This window comes from Crotalus tigris, unplaced genomic scaffold, assembly GCF_016545835.1.
Source record: "Crotalus tigris isolate CLP2741 ecotype Arizona unplaced genomic scaffold, ASM1654583v1 scf7180000017625.6296891, whole genome shotgun sequence".
Lineage (NCBI taxonomy): Eukaryota > Metazoa > Chordata > Lepidosauria > Squamata > Viperidae > Crotalus > Crotalus tigris.
The window spans coordinates 1,017,413-1,039,374 of record NW_024096520.1 but is presented as its reverse complement, the minus strand read 5'-3'; the positions used below and the strand labels follow the sequence as shown (position 1 = coordinate 1,039,374).

Sequence of the window (21,962 nt, the reverse complement as noted above, 5' to 3'; positions counted from 1 at the left end):
TTGAAATATTACATCCAATTTTGGTCATCACAATGTAAAAAAGATGTTGAGATTCTAGAAAGAGTACAGAGAAGAGCAACAAAGATGTTTAGGAGACTGGAGGCTAAAACATATGAAGAACAGTTGCAGGAATTGGGTATGTTTAGTTTACTGTAAATGCCAGTATCACTTCTGGATTCAGACAAATTGAGACAGATGCTTGTAAGCGTGTGAAATGTGGATGGAAGAAATGTATCTTCTTGTAATGGAACCAGGAAGAGTTAATTCTACCTTCCCTTTGGTGTCTTTCTTTGGTGATGCCCAAGAAGATCTAGACTGTGTTCTTTCCTGAAGTGGCTACCTTGTTAGTCTTATGCCCTCTATCATAATATATGGAACTAAGCCATTATTTGATTTAATCATGGTTTTTAAAATAAACTCCAGGTGGTTATTTTCCATATTAAACTAAGTTATAATTGTGGTTTACAAACTACAATGACAGAATCAATAGAAAATATTAAGCTAAAACCTCCCCAAAAGTGGGTCAAAGCCGTGTAGGCTGAAGAATGCAGGTGTGGTAATCAGAGACTAAGTATGTCTAGAGCAAAGTTTGCACATTTAAAATCATAATTCCCATTTCTTAAAATATGTTGATTAATTCTCTGTATGTATTCTCTAGCTTGTCACTTCTTAAAACCACCAAGTGTGTCTTACTTATAAGCAGCAGCTAGAAGGGAATGGAAAGTCCACAACAAAGGTTTGCATGCTACACATTACACATCTATCCATAGATTTTCAAGTTAGTAATCTCCACAATTGTAAGTCTCATATAACAAAGCAGTGGCGAGGTGAAACTGGAACTGGGTTTATGAACTTACTTCAGCTTTCTTTGACTTCACAGATCTGCAAAGATCATCAGTGCAAGGATTAGTCATAAAGTTATTTTTCCACTATCATGGCTGCAAATTCTATGTGAGAACTGCCTGTAATTCTCTGCCAGTGTTATTAATAGTGGTGAATATCTGTACCTCGAGCATAGAATAGGGGTGAAGTTTTGTTCTCTGAGCTTGTGGGTTTCTGAATGTTTCATTACCAGGTAGGTAACATCTTCAGTGGAGTTTAGGGGATGTTAGTGTTCCAATGTCCACAACTAGACTGCCAGGCATTAGCCAGAGGGATGGAACCTGCTAAATCTGGTATCCAAAAATGACTCTTATTGGTCATTTTAAGTGTTATTAATGGCCTTTCTGACTGTAAAATTGGGGAACTGAAATCCAGCATGTTTGGATCTCTCTCTCCATTTTGTTCAGAATGCAGCAGAGAGCATGTTTTATTCACTTAATAATTTTTATTTCCTGAAATGCTATATTTTGTAAAGCATTTTTCCCCATAGCTTTTTAAACCAGCCCTTGCAATAAATTCAGTGAATCATGCCTAGGTGAACTATGGTCCAGAGTCTTAGCTGAAGATAGGTAGACAGTTCCTTCAGAAACTGGAAAGTGTACAGCTTTTCAGGTCTCCTTTTATTCTGCTTTCAGTGAAAATCAGAAGAAACTTCTTAACTTTTAACAACAGGAGTCCCTGGATAGTAGCATGGTTCACTCAGGAAAATACATTCATCATCAGACGCTTCTCTTGACATATTCAATATGAACAGATCAAAGTTTGCAACCTGACACTTATTTTAGCACAGACTTTAATCACCATTAAGCCATCTGGCACCAGTACAACTAAATGCAAACGCCTTCTTGGTTAAAGAACCGCTATTTCCCATTCAATGGCATTAGCACTAAATCGGTTTCTTGGGAACTGTCCCAGCAAAACAGCTGTGCTAAGATACTGTGTCTTAATGAATAATGAGAATACCCAAATAAGCTTGGGATGGATCCCAGTGGAACCACATGGTGGATGCAGGTTGACCATTTAAAGTTGCTTCTACAACTTGCTTTGTCACCAGAGACTCCCATGATCACAAAGGTACAAAACATCTTTGCCCCCGAGGCAGCTACACTGATGCTCATGCTTCTTGTAGTGATGAGACATTGGCTAATTTTAGTCCTGTCCCCAAAATTTAAGGATTATATTTCTTTTGGAGGCCATTTATAAAATGCCAGGATTTCAAAACACAGCATTAGGTTACTAATTAAATGTGGTCTTCTATTGAGGAAATATTTATTTATTTATTTATTTAGACATAGTTCAAAGTAGAAGTGCCTGATTTTAAAATCTTGCATTGCTAGGAGACAAGGCTCCCTGATGTAAATGAGCTTCCCAGGCACACTGCAGCAGCGGGTTTGGCTGAATTTATTGAACCATAAAGTAACTGGGTTTGCAATAGATGCTAATTCTAAAAAAAGAAAATCCTAACCAAGAGCAAAGGTACCCAACATTAGCTTGGATGTTCTTTTGTTCCTTTATTTGCATTCTAATCTCTAGAGCAGGGGTAGGCAACTTCGGCTCTTTTATGACTCATGGACTTCAACTCCCAGAATTCCCGAGTCAGCTATGTTGACTCGGGAATTCTGGGAGTTGAAGTCCATGAGTCATAAAAGAGCCGAAGTTGCCTACCCCTGCTCTAGACCATAATGTCTACTTCACACATCATACCATTTTATCAAATAACTCGCAGTTGAGTTCACATAACGTGTTAAACAAGTGTTTCTGAACCTTGGCAACTTTAGGATGGCAACTAGCCTAGGTTAAGAAACACTGTGCTAAAGCAAAGCCAAACTACACCACAATTTAGTATGATGTGTAAGATCTCCTTTACTAAGTGGCTTTAGGCAAGCCACTAAATTTCTCTTGTAACATAAAGATAATAATGAGAATTTGATAATAATCTGTTACATCTACAATGTACCAATGATAAAGATTTAAATTACATATTGTCATTACAATTACTGAAGTAGCATTACATGAAATGCTTTGATCATTAAGAAATACTAAGGACATTAGTACCTTAAATGAAATCTGGGAAGCAAGGCTATCAGTTACGGACTCAAAGATTGCAGCAGTCATTTGGTTTGCACATTTAACAATAATTTATAATACAAGTGCCACAATCTACCCACAGCAAGCAGTTGCTTACAAACAGACTTCAAATGGAAGCCAATGTGGACTTACCATAAGGCTCTGGGCAAGTCTAAGTCCTAAGTCTTTATAAATCTCTCTATAGTCACCTACTTCTCAAAGCTGCAATCACAATAAAGAACACAAGCCAAAAGTGGGTATAGATGATTTTCAGAAGAACCCATGTAAATGTACGACATGATCATATTCATTCATTTTAAAAATCTGTGTAGTTTATGTGTATGTGTACTACATATAGCTGTTAATTGACATATTATGATTAAATAGGCTGAGGTGGCAAAGTCCAAGCCACCACTAGATGGCAGCAAAGAGTTGGATTGTTTTTCTCCCACGGCCTCCCTCTTGGGTCATTCATATTTTTTCAACCCAAATAACTTTAAAAGGGTTCAGCCCAAGCTCATACTGTCTTCAATAAAGTGCTTTGGAAATTTTCCTTTAAAGGCCTTTGAAAACTTTGAGAATGGGACTCTGTTCTTATGCACAGTTTATGTAGCTGGTAGGCTAAAAAATAATCAGCAGGCAGAAAACTGTGTGTGACTTTAGGATAATAATGAGTAGTTTGCACTTGGAGATTGTGAATCTGGTAATTCTGCAAGGACTGCTATTGAATAACATTTGTAGAGTTTATGAGCAAAAACTTTACAAAGCATAGCCAGAGAAATGATCACCAGCTAATGTCAGCATATTAAGCCATTAAGTGAAGGATAGACAGCTTGTGCCTCAGAGCTATATCAGAATTCAAACCCTTGACACAATTCAACAACGTGATTACTGCAAATCAGCAGTAGGGATCATTTTTAGGCAAGAAACATGTGAAAACTCTATTGTAGTCCCCCAAATATGCAAAAACAGCATAGGTTGTAGTAAAAAACAAAGATGAAATCTCAGTCACATAGCAAGAAGAAGTTTCTGGATCTTTCCCGTCATCTAGCAGACATCTGGATTTTTGTATCCCAGATATAATATCCCTGATTCATCCAAAATAGTGTCTTTTATTCCACAAATGGGAAATATGTGGCCATCCAGATGTTGCTAAACTACTGGTCTCCAACAGCACTTGCTATTGGCCATGCTGGCTAGTTGCAAACAATATTTTCAGTTCTGCATTTATTGCTATTTTTTCTGCTGCTAGTGAATCTGCTAGTTCTTTTTTTTCCTGAAATTATACTTTATTAATTTAAAAGTCAGCAAACTTATTTAAAAGATCCAAGAACAAGTTCAGATTCAATAGCAACATTTGTATTTACTGAAGTAAACAAAAGGAGGAATGTGGCCTATTGTACATTGCAAAAAAGAATTACATTTTCCTAAATTCAGTCAGAAGTAACTTTTCTAATATATCCCAACACTTCACATCTTTTTTATGTTGATTTTTCCATTATAAAAAAAAATCCTATAGTTTTTCATAGCAGGGAACTAGTGATGTAGCTCTGGATTTTTCCAATACTATGCTATGGCCAGCCTTGACTGCAGTTGGGAATGACAACTTGATCATTAAGCAAAGTGGTCATTAGGTGAAAAATAACATGACTACAAATTGTGCTTATGATTTTACTTCAGCTTTTCTTTGCTTACAGTGTCAGAAGGACATTCTATTCTATTCTATTCTATTCTATTCTCATTCACTGGAGAGGAAGGGATTACAAGAGAGTAAGCAGATGCACAATGGAGAATACATATTAAAAGGAACATACTAGTGCTGGCTATTTGTTTAGTGCACTTGCTCCTGCAAGCTATGAGTTGCTTAGGAGGCAAAAAAGCTTTCAGCAATTGATTAGAGTCTTGTCAATTATAGGCAGCAATACCAGCTAAAAGGGTTTTGCTGTCTCCACCCATTTATTAGGTAGCCTTGCTAATTTATTTGGGAAAAAGCCATAACTTGTAATTGGCATTAATGGTTGAGGGAAGATAGAACTTATTCCCCCTCCCCCATGTTTCCAAATCTTCAAAGAACATTTAAGAAATCCACTGATATATGTTGGCTTTACTCATTTTATATCTCTTGCTTTCAGAAAAAGTATCACTTCTGTGTTTTGATTTGTCAGCCACTTGGTCTCAATTTCTGGATCTTACAGTTACATACTTCTGTTTTTCATAGTTAAGCTTAATGTTCAATCTTCTGGTTTTCCACACTTGTTAATGTCTTTAATAACAAGTGGCAGATCTTTTGTTGGTTGGATAAAAGAGCACAATATCATCAGCATATGCATTCCCATTCTGTTCACGTAAGAAACTACTATTTTGCAACTATTCATTATTTTGGATTTTCCATAGTAGCATCTCTACTTATTGTATGTACAATAAATGTATTAAGGAACATCTCTGTCTTGTCCCTTCATAGATCTGGAATTTTCTGACTCAAAATTATTAGTGCTTGTGTTATGTTATGATATAGCTCAAGTGTAGTTGAACAAAAATTATGACCCAAATGGTATTTATTCAAGATTTTTCCTAGGAAAAAAAACATTGTAACTGATCAAAGGCTTTATGTACATCAAGAGGGAAAAAACCAAAGGTGACCTGTATCTTTTGTTCTAATTAGTAAGATTTAAAATTTTCTAATAAGATCTGAGACTTGCTTTCCTTTTCCAAAGCCATATTGATCTAAATTAGTATGTTCTTTTATTATTTTTTTCAAACTCGTAGCTAATATAGACATAAATGACTTTGCATCTTGGTTTAGCAGAGAAATTGGCCTATAATTAGCTACCTTGGTCAGCTCTCTATGTAGTTTCAAAATGAGCACAATTCTTGAGTCTTGCCAAGTGTCAGGCACTTTGCCATCTATAAGGATATCATTATATGCTTTACATAAATAATGGCCTAATTTGTCTTTACGTTTCTTGTAAAAAGTACTGGAAAATCTATCCACTTCTGGTGATGTATTATTTCTGATACAGAAATATCACCATTGAGAACCCTCCTCTGAAATAAGAAAATAGGATTTAGTGAAATATTCATAAATTAGTCTTCTCTGTCTTGTTTGATTTTGGAATATCTGATCCATGGCATTGCTTACCCTCCTGAAAATGCTCAGACAATGAGGCATAGGAGCTCCAAATGAACAATCTGCCTTCAGTCCCATAAAAAGTAACATTGGGGACTAGGTTTTAGGAACAATATGTAACTGTATTCTCAGTGTGTGATGCATCTCCAGAATTACTGGGCAATTCCTAATCAGGGTAACATCAAGCTAGGATTATCAATTAATTCCCCAGTTTATGAGCCAGGTTGCTTAGAAAATATGGACATTGAGATCCCAATCATTGGAAGATCACTGGAATAAGAAAACAGAATGCATCCTCTTCCTGTACCCTGACCCTGTACCTCCCCAAACAAGTCTTTACCACCCCCCTTTTCTGCTCAGTCATTTTAATTACAAAAGACATTAGTAACAGCCAAATGCTTGCTTTTAATTATGTTGATGAACCGTCTCTAAATCCTCTTCAGTTCTTTGGGTGTTAATTATAGTTTGTCATACTGATACCTTTGAATATGGATTCACCCCAAGGAGGCTAGGGGGAAAAAGAAGCAGCGGTCTGGGACTACACGGTGCTTAGTGGGGTAAAATAAATAAATAACTAAACAAAACCAGGCCTTCTGCACATTGCTTACTTAATAAAGCCTTGTGAAAAAGACTAAGATTTTGATCTCTGAAACCTGCAGTCCTTTTATTCTAGTGGGGCGTATGAGCGTCGGCCTCCTTCAGAGCAAGGTTACATTATTTGAATAAGAATGTTCTTGACAGAGAACTATATCTCTGGTTTCAACATACAGTACATTTATGGGAAGTTATTCCTTAATTTGTTTAATTTATTTCCTTTTTCTTCCCGGCTTGCTGACCACTTTTTTTTTTAAAGTAAACAAAATACTGGCAATGACAGAAAGGGCTACAGCAGATAAATTAAAAAGCTGAAAGGTATTCTAAAGATTACTACAGCCAAGCTTCACTCCTTGCCTCAAGAACCCTGCAGACTGGAAAAGGAAAGCAATATAAACTAATCATAAATGTGAAAATCTTTGCCTAGAAATAGGAGAAGCACTAATGCAAGGGTATCCATAGGAAGGAGATCAAAATCTACCAAATTTTGGGAACATGATGGCATTCTACACACACACACACACACACACACACACACACACACACAGTGCTTTTTTTGTTTAAAAAAAGGTGCCGGAACTCACACACATCATACAACCTGCCTTGCCTATCCTACAAGGTTCCACCCAAAAAAGGTGCCAGAACTCCGTTCTGGGCGTTCTATGACAAAAAAAAAAAAGCCCTGCATACACACACACACACACACACACACACACACACACACACACACACACTTATTTGGTGCGATAAACTATTTTTTAAGTTAATATTTGTCTACTTCATGTCTTGCTAGGAGATAAGTCAGTCAGATCATAACCACTCCTAGCAGCCTTTAAATTTTTTATTAAGTACATATGCCTGAATATTTCAATCGGCTAACTACTGTATAAATTGAGTGCTTCCACTCCTGTTTCTTCATTATATTCTGAAAATAATAAATCACAAAGATGCTAACTAAATCTCAGGCGTTCTCAGAAATTCTCCACAGCAAACGGACTGTGAGAACAGTTCATCAGTGCAATGTTTTGTCTCACTGCAGATGAAATGGAGCTGACTTGAGAAAGCTTAATGTGCCATGGAGATCGAACAAGATGGGGAGAACTGGACTTTTGTCGGCTCTGGTAAATTAAGTTTTTGGATTAGAAACTGTGAGGATTCCAAGCTTGTCATCAGATTTGAATTTTTTCCCTTTACAGAGTTATACAGAGTTATGTACCAGAGAGAAATTCCTTGTTGTCCAATCACACTTGCCCAATAAAGCTATTCTATTCTACTCTACTCTACTCTACTCTACTCTACTCTACTCTGTCCATCCATTGATTCACCCATCCCAAATAGCAAGAAGATTCAAGAATTACACAACTGTTATTTCTCCTTTGAGTTATTTTTCAATGCTCAGTGGAATAGCAGAGAAATCTGTAAAGTTTCTTTATTATACTAGCAGTTAGTATAAAACATCCTGACAAAGGAAATTGAAGCAAAACATTACATGGCCACATCATTGGATTAGATACTTTGTTTTTAGTTTCAAATGTCTCATTTGAAACATTAGAAAGGCAAGTGCTTAAAAAAATGGTTATGTCTATATTAGAAAAGAAAATTAATCGTCAATGAAATTCCTTTTTCAATTGATTTGGGGAACTGCAAGGTCATTCAGTCCCACGCTTGATATTGCACCTTGACTTTCTTCAGATAGATTGTCTTCAGTCTCTGCTTCAAAGTTTCCAGAAATATTTGTTCCATTATCCATGTTGTCCGTTGTTGTAAAAATTATTATTTTTGCCATTCACCCCATTCATTCAATTAGGTACCATCTAGATATGTTGGAACTTCAAATTCTAGCCAATCCAAAAAGATTAAGGAAAACTTCTATGGAATAAGTAAAAGTTTCTCAAAGCTATTTTTGTCTGGAAGGAAAATAAATGTGTAAGTCATATTATAGAAAATAATGTTTATATATTATTTGCATTAGTGTTTGTCACACTATTCCAAATGATCACCTCATGAGATCTGTGAACTTTGAGCTTTTAAATGATGAGTGCACTCTAAGCTTTTCATCAATTTTCTTTGCATCAACATTTGTTCATTGATTCATTGATTCATTGATTCATTGATTCATTCATTTTATAGACTTCCCCAATTCAGGGACATTGGGGAAGAGCATGCAGCAGAGTAAACAAATAAAACCAACACGTAACTTAAGAATTAATCAATTCACCCATAAATTAACACCACCAATTGAATAACTAGGATTAAAAGCCTATGGAATAGAAAATTGTTTTGACAGTTTTATACAATGCCAAGGAAGGCTGCACAGTGTTTATTTATTTTATTTATGAGACTTATATACCGCTTTAAGTGCGAGCACTCTCTAAGCGGTGTATACCAGTAAGCAATGTAAATATATATTTACATTGCCCCCAACAATCTGGGTCCTCATTTTACCTACCCCGGAAGGATGGAAGGCTGAGTCAACCTTGAGCCGGTGAGATTTGAACTGCTGACCTGCTGAACACAGTCAGCTAAAGTGGCCTGCAGTACTGCACCCTAACTGCTGCGCCACCTCGGCTCTTAGTTTCCAAAGCACAGAAACCCAAAACAGAAAGACTGTTATCTAACTTACTATCTACCACTTCTGAAAAACCTTGCCAAGCAAACTGTGGGGACTTGCCCCGGCAAAAACCAGACATGACTGAAGAGAAAAAAGAGTGGGTCAAATGAATAGATAAGTTCACTGGTCATGTTCTTCTAAAATCACATAATGTAAAGTTGGAAGGGACCTTGGAGATAATCTAGTCCAAGTCTTTGCCTGGTGTAGCATTGCTGCTACACTACAATACATTGATCACATTGTTATAATAGGTTTGTTGACAAGTACAACATAATACAGTACTAATTCACCACATTACAAAAAAGATATTGAGACTTTGGAAAAATTACAGAGAAGAGCCACTAAGATGATTAAAGGCCTGGAAATTAAAACATATGAAGAACGGTTGCAGGATTTGGGTATGGCCAGTCTAGAGAAAAGAAGGACTAGAGATGACATGATAGCGGTATTCCAGTATTTAAGGACCTGCCACAAAGAAAAGGTGGTCAATTCATTTTCCAAAGCACCAGAGGACAGGACAAGAAACAATGGATGGAAACTAACCAAGGAGATATGCAGCCTGAAATTAAGGAGAAACTTCCTAACAGTGAGGACAATTAACCCATGGAATAGCTTGTTGTTGGCAGTTGAGGTACTTCATCAGTGAATGTTTTTAAGAAGAGACTGGACAGCCACTTGTCTGGAATGGTGTAAGGTCTCCTGTTTGAGCAGGGGGTTGGACTAGAAGACCTCCAAGATCCCTTCCAGCTCTATTATAAATCATGGAACTGACTGTAGTGGCTAATGAGATAGAGAGAGACAGACAGAGAGAGAGACAGAGAGAGACAGAAACAGAGACAGAGATATGCAAAGGTCCTAAATGAGGACATTGGTCATCAAGTTACTTTTTCATCACTGTCATAACTGTGAATGGTTGCTATCTGAGGTAGTCACTAAACAACTACTACCTGTATCTTTTTTTTAATTCTGGGAATTGCCTCATTAAATAGCAGTATCTTGGGTCCATAACTAAACAAGGAGAGACTCAAGAATAGTTTCCTTGTCCTCTTATCAGACAATGTTTGAAAGGGAAGTTCCTGGGACTGATTCTATAGCTGCCTGATTCTATAGCTGCCTGCATACCAAGCATGTGCCACACCATATGTCTCCTGGAATGCGAAGAAAAAAGAAAAAAGCTTCAAACAATGTATAATAAATGATTGAATTAAGGGTATTGGGCCAAGTTTTATGGAAGGGATTCATTATGTCAGAATTAATCACTGCTTCTCCCCGATATCAGCCCTGATAACTTGGTTTTGTGATTCTGCAAAACGGGTTCAGTAATTCCTTTGAATAATTGATAGAAGCAATTTTATTCTTTATTATTAAGCTAACTGTACAGCTGAATGAAGTAACCAGTGAACATTACTACAGGCAGTATGTAATGAATTTTGTAATATTTCCTCAATAAATTATATAGTGCTTTCAGTAGATTATTTATCTAGCTCTGTTTAATTAGGAAATGTCATGGCCTCTCTTAGTAATTCATGGTTTCACTATTAATGTATAAAGCTGGGTCAGATATTTCTACAAAAAGGAATTTCATTATACTATGAGCTCCTTGCAGAGATGCTCACTGCAAAAGGACATTTCTTATTCTGTAAGGGATATGAGGAGCACCTCATTGTGGATATAGAACCATATTGGTATTCAAAATACAATGAGACAATCCCTGGACAAGTGAATATTAGAGATAGATAACATTTGTGTAACTTCTGGTTTATCTACTACAAGAGGGCATAACTGTTTTTCAGTCCTAAGCTTGCTACATAGTGCTGGGTATGAGTTGGGCTAAAGATGCAGCTGTACAGGTAGTCCTCGATTTATAATCACAATTGAGCCCAAAATTTCTGTTGCTAAGCGAGACGGTTGTCCAGTCCGTTTCACCCTACTTTACAACGATTCTTGCTAGAACTGTTAAGTGAATCACTGCAAGTGTTATGCTAGTAACACGGTGGTTAAGTGAATCTGGCTTCCTCATTGACTTTGCTTGTTAGAAGGTGACAAAAGGTGATCACATGACCCCAGGACACTGCAACCGTCATAAATACGAGCCAGTTGCCAAGCATCTGACTTTTAATCATGTGACTGTGGGAAGGCTGCAACAATTGTAAATATGAAAAAGTCATAAGTCACATTTTTCGGTGCCATTGTAACTTCCAATGAACTGTTGTAAGTCGAGGACTGCCTGTAAAGAGGTGCACTCACAAACATGAGGCCATGTGCATTCCACCTGTTAGGCTGCTAGCAATTTTGATCAAATGTTAGGAGATGAAAAAGCGTCCTTGTATTTGTCCCTCCAAGTGCTCCTTGGACAGATTGCTGGCTCTTTGATATTAATGGCAACAAGGAACTCAAAAGATCAATCAGAATAGAGGTGGAAGGGACCTTGGAGGTCTTCTAGTCCATCCCCCTGTTCAAGCAGGACACCCTATACCCTTTCAGACAGATGCTGTCCAATCTTATCTTAAAAACCTCCATTAATGAAGCACCCACAACTTCTGAAGGCAAGCTGTTCCACTGGTTAATTGTTCTCAATGTTAGGAGGTTGTTCTTTAATTCCAGGTTACTTTTCTCCCTGATTACTTTCCGTCCATTGTTTCTCTAACTGAATTGAATTCAATTGAAAAAATTGAATCCATTGTTTTTTGAAAAGACTTGAAGAGGTTTGCTGGAAAATCTAGTTCTTCTCTGATTGGGAAGACGGAGAGAAAGTTTCATTTTCCCCTAGTTCGTAAAAGGGTCGAAGTAGTTATAGTCTTTCCAAGACTTACTGAGAAAGAGGGAAATTTCTATTAGATCCTGCTCCAGAGGATTTTTCTACCACACAGGTGCAAGTTGATCAACTGCCTAGAAGGGCAGCATCCAACCAGTTACTGTGAATCTTCAGTCCTGGCTAATACTGACATTTGGAGAAGCTTGAGGTAGCTTACCATCTCTCAAGTGAATGGCACTGCAAGGCTGTGTGAAGACAGCAATGATACCGCTTGCTAGCAGCAGTACCCGTGGGAAGTATTATATCTATCAAAAGTTCTCTCTCTCTCTCTCTCTCTCTCTCTCTCTCTCTCTCTCTCTCTCTGTGTGTGTGTGTGTGTGTGTGTGTGTGTGTGTGTGTGTGTGTGTGAAAGAGAGAGAGAGAGAGAGCGCAGGCAATAGAACGGAGGCTTTTGCATCTCAGCTTGCTGATCTCCCTCGAAGTTATAAATGTAGCTCTCATTTATTGATGAGTCCTACTGCATGCATAGGATAAAATAAAACACTTTGTAAGCTTTGAACATAAGCCAAGTTAATTCTGCACATATGGAACAGGTCTCTGTGGAGAGTCCAACAAGTGGCAAAGTGGTTATTCCTAAGTTTTGTGTTACTTCTTGTTAATATACTTATCTTTGCATATTTTAATGTTCCTGCCCAGCACAGAAGGGAATTTGGGGTTCAAAACAATAACAGAAACATTAGCTTGCTGATAATGCATCTATGAACATTTCGAGCAGTAGGTCTCTGACGACTTATTTATAAAATGTCTTTCTTTAGCCAATAAGATTTCCTCTGAGCCAGTGGCTCAGAGGAAAAAGGAAGGAAGAGTAAATTCCACATATTCAGACAAAAAGGTTCCACTGTCGTGCATATTTTACACAGTAGACTTTCCTTAACAACGTTTTTTTTTAAAAAAAAAACATAAAGGACAACAGAAACAGCAGGAGGTTACAACGCAATTCCAGTCACATCATGAATCCATCAATATCCATAAGTGCTCAACCATCCAGAGGCACTCAATCTTCTAACAATATAGTTCAGCCTTCCAGTTACATTTCAAGCCCATCTATATCCTTAAGCACTCAACCATCCAACGAGGCAGCAAATGATTTCCTGAAAAAATAAGCTAACCTTCTTCTTAATTAAGGGCCTGGCAGTTGAACAAGTTCCCCAAGGGTGACACAACTGAACACAGGCTCTCTTGCCTGGCCCCTGGCCCATTCAGTGCAAAAGATATTCCTGAGTATTCACTTAATCTGCTTGTAAATGGTCTGTTTCCCTTTCTGTGAAGACACACAACACTGAAAACAAAGTTGAGACATTTCCGGGCATTCATTCTCATTTTTTTCAAGTTCTACTGGCAGAAGCAGAAGAGAAAGACAGCAGCATTTGCAGTAACATTGCAATGCAATTTATACTTCATACTCAAAGAGTTCAAGCTGCCGCCTTTCATTTCTTTCATGTATTTGCTTGTTGGACTTATATCATGCTTTTCCTCTTAGGGATAAAATGGTTTACATGGCACTACCTCCTCCAGTTTTTCTCTCAATGGCGACCCTATAAGGTAGATAGAGCTCTGTAACAGTTTATGATAATGACCATGGGAGACAGGAAGAAGAGACACAGACTGGACAGTCATTGTGTACAAAGCATCCCACAGATGCAAAAGAGACATAGGAAGCATATCAGAAATGACCATCTCTAGTTCTCTGGAACATAAGGCAGGAAAGTGTTTTCAGACTTGCGAGGCTCTGTTACCATCATCTTACAATAAAGGTGGTGGTAGCATTCATGGATTGTGCTTCTTGTCTAGACTACCTTGAAGGAATAACATCCTCATAGTGACTGGCCAAAGAGCTCCTGTGGTTGAGGGTGGACTTGATCCTGGGTTTCTCCACTTTCAAGTACAAAACTTTAACCAATAAATCACACTGTGGTGGGGCACAGAAGAATTTGGTTTGGACGTTTATAAGCAAATATATTTAGTTAATACATTGCATTTCAGCAGATTTTTCAGTGCCATTCCTGCACCACATGCCTCTTGGGTTTACTCTAAGGCAGTGGTTCTCAACCTGTGGGTCGAGACCCCATTTGGGGTCGAACGACCATTTCACGGGGGTCGCCAAACAACGCAGTCCGCCATTTTTTTCCCCTTTTCCTTAGCTGTCCTACTCCCTCTTATTGGTGGCCACACCCACTTGGGGGTCACCACAACATGGGGAACTGTATTATGGGGTCACAGCATTAGAAAGGTTGAGAACCACTGCTCTAAGGAAAGCAATATATACTCAATCACAAATGTATTTGTCTGTCTCTTTCTGTATGTGGACACATATGGAAGTGGTGACGTTCTAACGCATCCACACATTTCCATAAAATGTGCCTTCAGGTCTAGAGCATCTTCCCCCTTTTCAAGAGATAATTAGAGATACACCAAGCATTACCCAGGAAGTGTGGATCTACAGGGACTCCATTCAGGTGCCCCAAACCAACTTGCAATTTATGCCGTCAATTTCTCTCCCAAAATCCTAATGAGAATAAATTCCTTAAGAAGACCAGAGTTGCAAAAGGGAAAAAGTTACATCTTCCCTGTCACTTCTATGCTACCTGCTGGAGGCCAACAGGAACCTGCATTTCTTAATGATTCTGACTTCTGAGCTCTCCAAGCAGGAACATATGATTGCTCATGGCAACAAAGCACGGATGAGGATGAATAAAATTCATACCATTATGACTGGCAATATGGGCAATCCCATTTCGGGGTTGATTCGAATGTGGCGTGTTATGCATGTTCTCAGTTGCTATTTTTCATTACTGATCTAATTTTCGCTCTGTTTTTTATTCTGTTTTGAATTGTTAGCCATCCTGAGTCGACTTACAACAGTTCATTTAGTGCAGTGGTTCTCAACCTGTGGGTCGGGACCCCATTTGAGGTCGAACGACCATTTCACGGGGGTCGCCAAACAACGCAGTCCGCCATTTTTTCCCCCTTTTCCTTAGCTGTGCTACTCCCTTTTATTCTACTGGCTTTTGAAAGCCAATAGAATAGACTCTCTTGAATAGAGTCTAATGCTATTGGCTTTCAAAAGCCAATAGGAATTGTCCAGGCTGCCTCTGCCCTGCTGAGCCCGCCAAAAGTCCCATTCTGCAAACGATGCTGCATCAGTTGAGTAGTCCTTGACTTACGACCGGTTGAGTAGTCCTCGACTTATGACCGGTTGGGGGTCGCAGCATTAAAAAGGTTGAGAACCACTGATTGAGTGACTGTTTGAAGTTGCAACAGCACTCAAAAAGTGACTTATAAGCATTTTTCACACTTATGACCATTGCCCCATCCCCATGTTCACATTATTTACATTGGGATGCTTGACAACTGACTCACATTTATTTATTTATTTTATTTTTTTATTGAAAATTTTCAAATTTTACAAAGCAATTCCCTTCCCCAACCCCCCCCCCAACCCTCCCATACCCTCCCCCACCTCCCCAAACCTCCCATACCCTCCCCCAACCTTCCCAGAGCTGTGTACAGGCTTAATTAAAAATTTTCAAAAAAAAAAAAACTTAAAACACATATAAATCCTAAGCAAATCTAAATACATTAAATTAAACAAATTATCTTCTCTTAAAAATAATAATTACAATCATTAAACACATTGTAATATACTCTAAACATTTTCTAATATCATACTTATCTTATTATCCATCATTCTTTATAAACTCCCTCCAAAACACAAGTTTAAACATTACTTAAAACATTAAAATTCCCTTATACATATTTAAAGCAAAGTGTTCCTTTAATTACTCCTTAGATATCTATACGTACAATATAAAATCTAATCTCTCCCTCTTTCTTTATCCTAAGACACAAAAATAAGCATATAAACATTCATTATACCATTAAGACTAAATACTCTTTTGAATAGTCCTTAAGTTACTAAACTTAAACTTCTTATCTAAAATTTTTCATTCGATCTCCATAATCTTCTCTCCTATCAAAAAAAAACTTAAAACACATATAAGTCCTAAGCAAATCTAAATACATTAAATTAAACAAGTTATCTTCTCTTAAAAATAATGATAATATAAAAAAAAGACCAAAAAATTTTTTTTTATAATTGCAATCATTAAACACATTGTAATATACTCTAAACATTTTCTAATATCATAGTTATATTATTATCCATCATTCTTTATAAACTCCCTCCAAAACACAAATTTAAACATTACTTAAAACATTAAAATTCCCTTATACATATTTAAATCTTTACCAATAACCAATTCCATCCACAATAAACACATTCCTTATCAATCTCTCTTATCCATAAACCTCGAAAGAAATGCTTTAAAATCTGCCCTTAAAGGTTGCTCCAAAAAGTTTATAAATCTTGCTTCTCCCACAGACTCAGGAACCAATACTTGTGAAGTTTCCTTAACCTCCTTCTTCTGTTGCTCCTTTTCTTTACGTTTATATGTTGCACGAGTTGTCCTCTGCTCCTTCATCTCAGCTTGTTGAGGCCCTTCTCCCACAACTTCGGAAACCAATACTTGTGAGGCTTCCTTAACCTCCTTCTTCTGTTGCTCCTTTTCTTTACAGTTATATGTTGCACAGGTTATCCTCTGCTCCTCCATCTCAACTTGTTGAGGCCCCTCAAACTGAGATTTCCCAATTTTCATAAGTATAGGCTCTTCAGACTGCAATTCTACCTTCTTCTCTTCCAAAGCTTTAAACGTAATAGATGGCGATGAACATACCCCCAGGACTGAAGTGTAAAAGTCTTTTGCTTTAAAAACAGTATTAAGTCTACAACATATCCCCAGGTAACTCACCACCATTCCAGTCGGAGCATCCCATTTGAACAAGATTTGTCTCTTTTTAAGTTCATCTGCTAAAAAAGCAAACTCCTTTCTTCTTCTTAAAATTTTAGATGGGATCTCCTTTAAAATTATAACATCTTGTGAAGCAATTTGAAACCTCTTCTTATAAAAAGCTTGTATAATTTCGTTGCGCAGGGATCTTTTCCCAAAATAAATTACCACATCTCTTGGCAAATTCTTTTGCTCTGCCACCACAGAGTTTACTCTAAATGTTTTTTCAATTTCACTAAGTATTTCCTCTTTTTCTCTATTCAAAATCACAGCAAAGTCATTTGCAACCATCTCTCTCAGATCTCCTTGCACAGACTCTCTCAAGCCTCTAATTCTTAAAGCATATTCCATTTGTCTATATTGAAGCATAAGAATCTCATCTTGAAAATTTTCCATCTTTTTCCATGCTTTCAAATTTTCCCTCCATCAGTTCCACTTTTTCTATTACCTCTTCTACGCGAGAGTTCAGCTTTTCAAGAACAGAGGCAACTCCTTTTAAAGCCAAAACTATCTCTTGCCTCAAAATCTTATTATTTTCCTCTAAATCTCTTTCATCTCTCCCCTAATTTGAGATATAACATTTCCCATCATGTCTTGCAAATCCTTCACCATTATTGACTGTGCCAAAGAAGAGGGTGAAGCTATTAATTTAGGTTGTTGCGCTGATGATAACACCGAAGAAGAAACCACCTTAGGAGCTGTAGGAATTACTGGACGCTTTGGAGCCATCTTAAAAAATCTTTACTCCTTCTTAAAAATTACAAAAATTAAGCAAAAGAAAAAGAGAGATTAACTCCAAAAAATCAGAAAATTCTTCAAAAGGAGATCATTATAATAAAAAGAAAAAAGTTAAAAAAAAGAAAAAGGAAAGAGAAAAAAAATGATTAAATAAAAAAAATCCATTCCATTTTTTAAAAGTACAAAAAACAAAACAAAAAAAGTTAAACAAAAATAATAATCCTTCTAAAATCCAAACCCAACATCAAAAAATCATTATGAATAATCAAGTCCACATTCCGTTCCACTCATTAAAAAAAGAAAAGAAAGGGAAAAAAAACACCGAAAAGCCTGCCAATCGCCATTTTACTTTCCCTTTCAACAAAGGAAAATAAAATAAAATAAAATAAATAAATAAAAAGAGGGAATATAAAGATAAATCTTTAAACTTAAAATCCAAATAAAATCAAAGAAGGCAAAAACAAAATCCTCTACTCAGCTCTGTCCGCTTCTAAGAAAAACTCACCAGGTCACTTTAATCGCGGAGGTGGTTGCAGCGGCTTGTTTTGTCCCTAGGGACAAAAGCAGCTGGGAAGCGGAGACAGTCTGAACTCCGTGGGAGCACTCTTTTCACCCCCCAAAAAAAGCCTTCGGGGTGCATAAGAGGCTCTACCACTATTCAGACAATCCTCTTCCCCCCCCTTTGCCCGGGAGGGGGATTTTGAACCGCTGAACAGCTGATGTCCGCTGTTCATAGCGATTCAAACACTTACCCAGGAGGACGGCTACAAAGTAGCCGCCATCGCGCGCGCCAATCCACTGGAAGTCCTCAACTGACTCACATTTATGATGGTTGCGGTGTCTGGGACCGTTGCTGTGTTCCAAGATCATGTGATTATTTTTTGCAACCTTCTGACAAGCAAAGTCAATGGAGAAACCAGATTCACTTATGAACCGAAGTGGCGCAGCAGTTAGAGTGCAGTACTGCAGGCCACTTTAGCTGACTGTGTTCAGCGGTTCAAATCTCACCGGCTCAAGGTTGACTCAGCCTTCCATCCTTCCGGGATAGGTAAAATGAGGACCCAGATTGTTGGGGGCAATGTAAATATATATATATACATTGCTTACTGGTGTACACCGCTTAGAGAGTGCTTGCACTTAAAGCGGTATATAAGTCTCATAAATAAATAAAGAACAGTATTACTAATTTAACAACCACAGTTATTCACTTAACAAATGGGGCAAGCAAAGTTATAAAATGAGGCAAAACTCACTTAACAAATTTCTCCCTTAGCAACATAACTTTTGGGCTCAATTGAGGTCATAGGTTGAAGATTGCCTGTAGATGTGATGGAATGTATGCGTGGGGTGGGGGATGTAAATTTATTAAATAAATGGATGCGGCTGAAGGATGAGGCTGAATATAAAATAATGTCCATTTTAATTTGGCAACATTACATGGACATTCTCCATTTACTTGGAAAAGGCCAGCTCTTCCAGCCAGCATGGTCAGCACAGTGGTGAGGCTTTTTCCTTCATACAAATGTTCGTATTTCAAAAAAAGAAAGGGATGCATCAGGCTGTAAGGCAGCAGCAAGTGGCCCAATTTTAATGTTCCATTCATATACTTGTTTGATCTAGAATTCAACCCTGTTCTCTCTGCCAGTGACTCAGCACCAGAGAGGAACTGCCATTGTCCCCATAGAGCAGAAAATGCTATTTCTGCCTTCTCACCCCACCTGCAAAGAAAAACACTTTTGCTGTGTTACTGAACAGAGATATGACACTTCTCTGTCCACAGGAAAGAGACGGCATTGACCCAGCGGGTAATTTTTGCACTCTGGAGAAGTATCAAAACCCAGAGGATTACAGAACTAAAATCATTTTTGAGTCCTCTAATGCAGCATCAGTTGCAGAAACCGCAATGTGCTCCATGACCAGAGAATCCTAGACATCCACGTGGACAAAAAGCATGGGATCCCATTATTAATTCTTGTGCTGGGAAGAGCGGAGAACTCCTTGTAACAAGAACAGTGATGTGCAGATGATATGTAGCCTTTTTCCTGCCCATCAAAGTTTTTTAGAAATCGTGTATATATAATGAGGAGTTAGGAAACCAGTTAAATTCAGAGCATGTTTTTGCAACTGTTGAAATCTTAATTCCTGATTAACTAACTTTCAGTGTGGAAATTCATCAACGAAAATATCAAGAACCTGACAAAGTATAAGGCGGTCTCACCTAGGTCTAGGACAACTCGCCACTGCCGTGGGACAACACAAGATAACTGTACTCTAGACCCATTCCTATCTTAATATTATTAGTAATGTTATTAATATTATTATTAATAACATTATCATTATCTCATGGTGAGTTGTCCCATGGCAAGTTGGCTGTGGCGAATTGGCCCATTCCAGTCTCACCTATAGGAAGCCAGGCCCTAACACCATCCCAAGGCAGGCCCACATCCCACAATTCCTGACCCACAGATTGAGCTTGATCTGCAAACCTAGACATCAGGCCATTAGAATGTAAATGTCATCATGCAGAGAGCCAAAGGCAGAGAGGTAAAGAGATTCCAGATCTCTTGAAAGAATACATTAGGAAAATATGTTAGGTCTATCTAGGAATACTTATTGCTCCCCATTAGACCATTTTAGCAATCAGGGTTGAGGAGCAGTGGTTATGCTGGAGCAAAGGAGTTTCTAAAGATTAACTTCTGCTTGGGAATAGAAAAGTGTTTGTATATATTCTTTGTCTAAGTATTTGGAAACTCTGACTTTTGTCGCGACTTGTCAAGAGCTTACTATTTTATCCAGAACTTCTCCTTTCTTAATACATACTGTTTATTTAAGACTTGAAGGGAGGGGGAGAGGAGAGAGGGTGTCATTCAGCATTTTTACTGGACTGCTCTGTTTTCACTCATTCTATTTTCATGGACTACAATCAACTCTATGAATGTTAAAGCCATAATCAAGTGAATACAAGACACTTTGTTTATCCAATAAGCTAAACCCTAAACTCAGGTTAGCAAAACACAGCTGTTCTGCTCACACAGTATTCCATGCACACAAAAAGAAGTATTATACTTTAACACAATAGTCCTGGTCATGCATAATCCATTAATACCATATGTTTCTGCAACAGACTGCTCTCTCAGCTATCCATCTCTGTTCCAGGTCACACTAATTTAGGGTTTAATCCAGCCTTTATAAAACTTTTAGGACCATGACATTTACCTAAAAATAAGATAACCTTTGGGAGAGAAGATTACACCAGAAAATATTTGTTTTATCTGCCTCCAGCATCTTTTCCTCAATTAATCTCAAATAACCTTTCCACTGTAAATTGTTTGGGAGGGGGGAACCTACTCTTTCTTTCAGAGAAATGCAGCAATTACTTTTGCCTCTCTAAATAATAAAGCATTTTCCCTGATCCTCTGTGTATGTGTGTATGCACACACAGTATAGGTATATATCCATGCAATTCCAGAAATCCCATCAGATATAGTGTGAATCATCATGGACACATAAGTGAAAATTAGAAAACCTGGCCCTCATTAGATTGCAATCCTGGAAACAGCAAATAAATTTAAATGCTACTGTGGTGTCAGCCTTAAGAGCCATCTTCTGCATAAATAAAGAGTTGCTGTTCATTCTTCCTGGAAATAAGAAAACATTTCCTTTGTGGACTTTAACATTCTTACCCAACTCTGAGTAGCCCATCCCTTGTTGATAGGCATCTATGTGTTATACCCATAAAAAAAAACTTGGCTCATTGTAATGACAAAGAGTGTGACACGTGGGAACCTGTCTTATTACAGATGGATCCATCTAGCTCAGTACTGTTGATGCCTTCCTGGGATTTCAAACAAGGCTCTTTCAGTTCCACTGAACACACCAGTAGATTGAGCTTGGAACCTTTCATTTCAAATCATAGGTCACTATGACTCTTTCCATTCTTTGCTCATCCAGAATCATCGTCCCCACTGAATTTCTTTCTCACAAGTGTTTGTGAGACATTTTTTTCTCTCCTGTCTTTATTATTTTTTGTAAGTATCATATTGTGGGAACAATCCAGAGAAAAGTATTTTTGGGAATATTAAAAAGGCAGAATATATTTCCCCAAAGGAATAATGGAGAAATCTTTAAATAGGCAGAAACTTCTCCACACAGACCCCAAGCCAGAGAAACCAGCTTTTAGAAATGCAGATGTAATAATCCATTCAGGAAGGTTGGAGCCCTCCAGCTAGAAGCTTAAAAGATCAGGAAGAGAAAGACCCTTAAAAACTGCATACCCCACCC

The 21,962-nt window shown here is 37.8% G+C and overlaps 1 protein-coding gene across 12 annotated transcripts in view; it reads right to left on the bottom strand.

Annotated features, from left to right (window-relative positions):
- IQSEC3 (IQ motif and Sec7 domain ArfGEF 3) overlaps positions 1–21,962 on the bottom strand; it is a 180,706-nt gene that overhangs the window by 117,044 nt on the left and 41,700 nt on the right. The window lies entirely within an intron of this gene.